This window comes from Cynara cardunculus (genome assembly GCF_001531365.2).
Source record: "Cynara cardunculus var. scolymus isolate 2C chromosome LG 7, CcrdV1, whole genome shotgun sequence".
Taxonomy (NCBI): Eukaryota; Viridiplantae; Streptophyta; class Magnoliopsida; order Asterales; family Asteraceae; genus Cynara; species Cynara cardunculus.
Genome location: NC_037534.1, coordinates 13,537,408 through 13,543,011, shown reverse-complemented (window position 1 = coordinate 13,543,011; position 5,604 = coordinate 13,537,408). Strand labels below are relative to the sequence as shown.

Below are 5,604 nucleotides of genomic sequence, written 5' to 3'. Positions count from 1 at the left end.
GGTTTATATTTCAAAACCTGATTGAACCATAAGAACACTCATGTTCTTTCCAAATAGCAATTCTGGTTCCCCCCACAGGTTTATATTTCAAAACCCGATTRAACCATAAGAACACTCTTGTTCATAAATCATGGCTGTTTAAACTCATTTAGATCCTCAAAACATAACCGTAGATCAGTCTGTTTTAAAAACACCATCTGCCTTCTGGTTACCCAGAAACAGCAGCCAAAAACAGTAACAGCTTAACAGCTGTTTGAAGCCAGTCTAACATCTTCCAAATTAAGATCAAAACAGTTTATACCACAAACACATGAGGAGTTAAGTTTCAAAACCACTCACTTTTCCCAAAACAAATTCTGCAGCAAACAACAGCTTTTAATATGAAATAGGTTCTGTTAAAAACAACTTCTGTTTATAAGGTCTTTGATCAATCAGCTTTTTGCACAAAATTCCACACTCTTCTTTCCCCAGAAATTCTTTGAGATGCAAATGGTAAGGGAGGATTCTTACCACATATCTCTTTAAATAGCCACACACAAGTGGTTTTTAGAAAACAGACAGTGGAAATTTACTTCATATACAAGCAAATACAAATACTTGGTCAAGAAGGCTTCTTAATAGCAGCATCATACAAGCTGCTTACCAAGGTGCTTGTATGCTACTTCCAATTATGTGGACAGAAATCATTCAACAACATCATACAAGCTGCTTACCAAGGTGTTTGTATGCTGCTTCCAATTATGTGGACAGAAATCATTCACACCACATACACATATAATCCATTTTATTTAGCATGCATAATCACATACTTCCAATTAATTCATGCTTATTAACACATAAACACATAATGTACCTTAACCCAATATGTCTGAAAGCCTGGTTATCACATTATTCCCCCCTCAAAAGAATTTCGTCCCGGAATTCACATTTCAAACAACCAAGGATAATGGGTTCTCATCTCTGATTCCAACTCCCATGTTGCTTCAKAACCYTYATGAAACCTCCACTGAATTTTCACCAGCTTGATTTCTTTATTTCTTAGAGTCTTGACCTTACTGTCATTTATGGCTTCTGGTGCCTCTTGGAAGTTCAACTTCTCATCTAACTTGATCTCTGGAAGTGAAATGGCTTGGGTGGCCTCTGTCAAACACTTACGTAAGTTGGAGACATGGAAAGTGTTGTGGATGAGACTAAGCTCTTCTGGTAGCTCTAGCTGGTAGGCTACTGCTCCAATTCTTTTGCAAATTTTGAAAGGCCCAACATATCTTGGACTGAGCTTGCCTTTCTTCCCAAACCTTATTACACCCTTCCAAGGAGATGCTTTCAACATTACCAGATCTCCCACAGAGAATTCAATTAGTTTCCTTCTTTGATCAGCATAACTCTTTTGCCTGTCTTGAGCAGTCTTGATTCTGGCTCTAATCTGCTCAATTTTCTTTGTTGTGACTTGCACAATTTCTAGTCTGTTAACTGCCTTTCACCTACTTCATTCCAGCACACAGGAGTTCTATATTTGCGCCCATACAGAACTTCATATGGGGCTGCCTTAATGCTGGAATGATAGCTGTTATTGTATGCAAATTCAATCAAAGGCAGGTGATCTTCCCAGCTTCCTCCAAAATCAATTATGCAAGCCCTTAGCATATCCTCCAGAGTCTAAATGGTTCTTTCACTTTGCCCATCAGTCTGTGGGTGATATGATGTGCTCAAATGGATTTGAGAACCCAAGGCCTTTTGGAAACCTCCCCAGAACTTAGAAGTGAATCTACTATCTCTGTCTGAAATGATAGACTATGGAACTCCATGCCTGGTCACAATTTCCTTAATATACAGTTGAGCCAGCCTCTCAAGAGTATAACTTTCTTTCATAGGCAGGAAATGTGCAGACTTGGATAATCGATCAACTATTACCCATATTGCATCAAGACCTTTTGGTGTTCAGGGTAACTTCATTATGAAGTCCATTGTTATATGGTCCCATTTCCAGACAGGTATTTCCAAGGTTTGCAAGCTTCCATAAGGTTTTTGGTGTTCAATCTTTACCTGCAGGCATGTCATACACTGCTCAACATACTCAGTTATGCTCCTCTTTAGTCCTGGCCACCAGTAGAACACTTTCAAATCATTGTGCATTTTATTGGTGCCTGGGTGTATTAAGTAACAAGACCTGTGACTATCATCCAAAATGATCTTCCTTGTATTCCCATGGCATGACACCCAGATTCTGTTTTGAAAACACAACAGCCCTTGATCATTCTTTTCTAAGTTGGCAAGCATCTTTCCCAATCTTCTGCCTTGACGTGCTCTGCTTGAACAGCCTCTGCCTGATATCTCTGTATCTCCTTACGAAGGTCCAGAGATAGATTTATGCTCATTGCCACAACTTTGATAGTTTCACTTTTCTCTTTGCGGCTTAGAGCATCAGCTACAACAGTGGCTTTTCCTGGATGGTAAAGAATTTCACAATCATAATCACTTACCAATTCAATCCATCTTCTCTGCCTCATGTTGAGTTCTTTCTGAGTAAACAGATGCTGCAGGCTTTTATGGTCTGTGAATATCTTGCATCTGGCCCCTAACAAGTAGTGCCTCCAAATCTTTAGTGCAAAGATAACAGCGGCCAATTCCATATCATGGGTTGGATATTGCTTCTCATGATCTTTTAACTGGCGAGATGCATAGGCTATTACTTTTCCCTTTTGCATCAACACACAGCCCAAACCCAACTTGGATGCATCACTGTAGACAATGAAACCTTCTGTTCCTTCTGGTAAAGATAGGATTGGTGCACTACAGAGACGGTCCTTTAAAGTTTGAAAAGCCTTTTGTTGATCATCTGCCCATTGAAACTTGAAATCTTTGTGGGTCAACTTGGTTAGAGGTACATCTATTTTGGAGAAATCTTGGATGAACTTTCTATAATAACCAGCCAATCCAAGGAAACTTTTTACCTCAGATGGGTTTTATGGTGCCTTCCATTTCTCTACAGCTTCAATTTTAGCTGGATCCACCTTGATTCCTTCTTTGGAGATGACATGACCCAAAAACTATACTTCTCTTAACCAGAATTCATATTTGGATAGCTTAGCATATAGTTTTTCTCTCTTTGACAGGCTTAAGATCAAATGCAGATGCTTTGCATGCTCTGCCTCAGTCTTTGAGTAGATAAGGATGTCATCAATGAAAACTATCACAAATATGTCAAGGTATTCTCTGCATACTCTATTCATGAGATCCATGAAAGCTGCTGGTGCATTGGTTAGTCCAAAAGGCATAACCAAGAATTCGTGATGTCCATACCTTGTTCTAAAAGCTGTTTTAGGTGTGTCTTCATTTTTGACTTTCAATTGGTGATAACCAGATCATAGATCAATTTTTTAGAAGAAGTTTGCCCCAACTAGTTGATCAAACAAATCATCAATTCTAGGCAAGGGATACCTGTTTTTGATTGTGACTTTGTTGAGTTCCCTGTAGTCTATACACATCCTCATTGTTCCATCCTTCTTCTTTACAATCAGAACTGGTGCTCCCCATGGTAATGTACTTGGCTTTATGAACCCTTTATCAAGCAAGTCCTTTAGCTGAGACATCAACTCTTTTAATTCAGATGGGGCTAGTCTATAAGGAGCTTGTGCTATGGGTGCAGCCCCTGGTGTGAGTTCAATTTTGAATTCCACATCTCTGTCTGGTGGAAGACCAGACAGATCATTTGGGAAGACTTTCAGGATATTCTTTGACAACAGGAATAGATTCTGGTTCTGCTATTTCTCTGACTGTATCAATCACATAAGCCAAGAATCCTTGGCACTTCTTTTTCATACAACTGTGAGCCTGTGATACTGATAGAAGACTAGGATGATGATCCTGGTGATCACCCTTTATTATGACTGTTCCTTTGTCTGGAAGCTCTATTTTCACTCTCTTTTGGTTGCACAAAATGGATGCCTGGTTACTGGCTAACCAGTCCATCCCCACCACTACATCAAATTCCTTCATTGGCATGGGTAGCTTACAACCTTCAATAATGATGGCATAATCTTGGTATACAGAAGCTATAGTTACTTGACTGTTTACAGTCTCAACTATCAGCTTTTTATCAAGTAATATTGGGATCATGTAGGCACTTTTAGCAAATAAAGGAGATACAAATGAAAATTTTGCACCTGAATCAAAAAGCACCTTAGCACATACTGAGTTGATTGAGAAAGTATCTGTTACCACATCTGGTGCAGCTTCTGCCTCAGTTTCAGTCATTTGGAAGGATATGCCTTGAGCTTTACCAAATCCTCCCCTATTAACACCAGGCCTTCCTCTATTGTTTGGAGCATTGTTTCCCGAAGTTAGTTGTGGTGGTTTCAGCTGTGGACACTTGTCTTTAACATGGTCTGGTGAATTACAATGGAAACACCTTCTGATCTGCCTATAGTAGGTTGAGTTGTGCCCAATTTCTCCACAGTTAAAGCATTTCAATGGTTCAGGTCTACAGCTACCTTGATGAACCTGTTTGCATCTTGGGCAGGCTCTCTCCATCTGCCTCTGCATTGGTTTCTTGTAGAATTTAGCAGCCTTTGATTCTCTGTAGCCAGTTGAGGATCCCTCCCATTTCCTCTTTTCTACAACCTTCCCTTCCTCACTCCTATTCTTATTCCTTTCAGTAACCTCTGCAGCATCAACTGCTGCAGGAAAAGTGGTAGGATTCATAGCAATCACCAATTCTCTTATTGAGGGCTTAAGTCCCCAAATATACCTCTCCACTGTCCTTGCTTCAGTAGCAATATAATGTTCAGCAAACCTGGATAATTCAATAAACCTTTATGTTTAGGCTCTGACTTCCCCAAAGCCCTGATCCAGCTTGAGGAAATCTTCCTCCATTTGACTGATTGCTGTTTTAGGACAGAATTGCTCTTTAAATCTATTCACAAACTCTGTCCAGGATAGGTTCTGCAACATATTTGTCTGGCCAAAGACTCCACTTCCCACCAGAACACATCATTAGACTTCAACATAGCAACAGCAAATTTGACTTTATCGGCCTTTGGACATCTAATAGTGTTGAAGACAGATTCAATTTCCTTGATCCAACATAATGCTTTTATTGGATCCCTTTCTCCAGAAAAAGTTGGGGGTTTGCAGGTGAGAAACATCTTTATATCCCCTTCTCTAACATGAGATGTTGCTGGCACAGCAGGAATTTCCTTCACCCTTTCTGTTTCTAATCTGGAGGCATTCTTAAAATGGAAGTCAAGGTTTCCCTTAGCTTCCCCATCTCTTCAGCCAACATACCCCTGGTCACAACCACTTTTTCTGGCACAAATTATGGATTGTTACCTCCAGAAATACATTTTGCCTGTTCAAATGGAAACTCTGTCTGGTTGTTGCTTTCTCTGGCTTGACTTCTGCCACTTCCTCTGCCTCTACCTCTGGCCCCTCTTCTACTTCTGCCTCTACTTTCTAAGGCATTGATAGGGATCCCTATACGAGAATCCTCTGTTTCACCGGGGTTAGGCTGAGCTAGTCTTTCAGATCTCCTTGAGTGGCTAGTCATCTGCAAGTTCCATAATTAGATAACACATTTTCACATTCCCAAATATAATAGAGTACTCA

The 5,604-nt window shown here is 40.1% G+C and overlaps 1 pseudogene; it reads right to left on the bottom strand.

Moving 5' to 3' along the window:
• Positions 1-1,656: 1,656 nt before the first annotated feature.
• LOC112515204 lies at positions 1,657-5,342 on the bottom strand (annotated as a pseudogene).
• Positions 5,343-5,604: the final 262 nt, after the last annotated feature.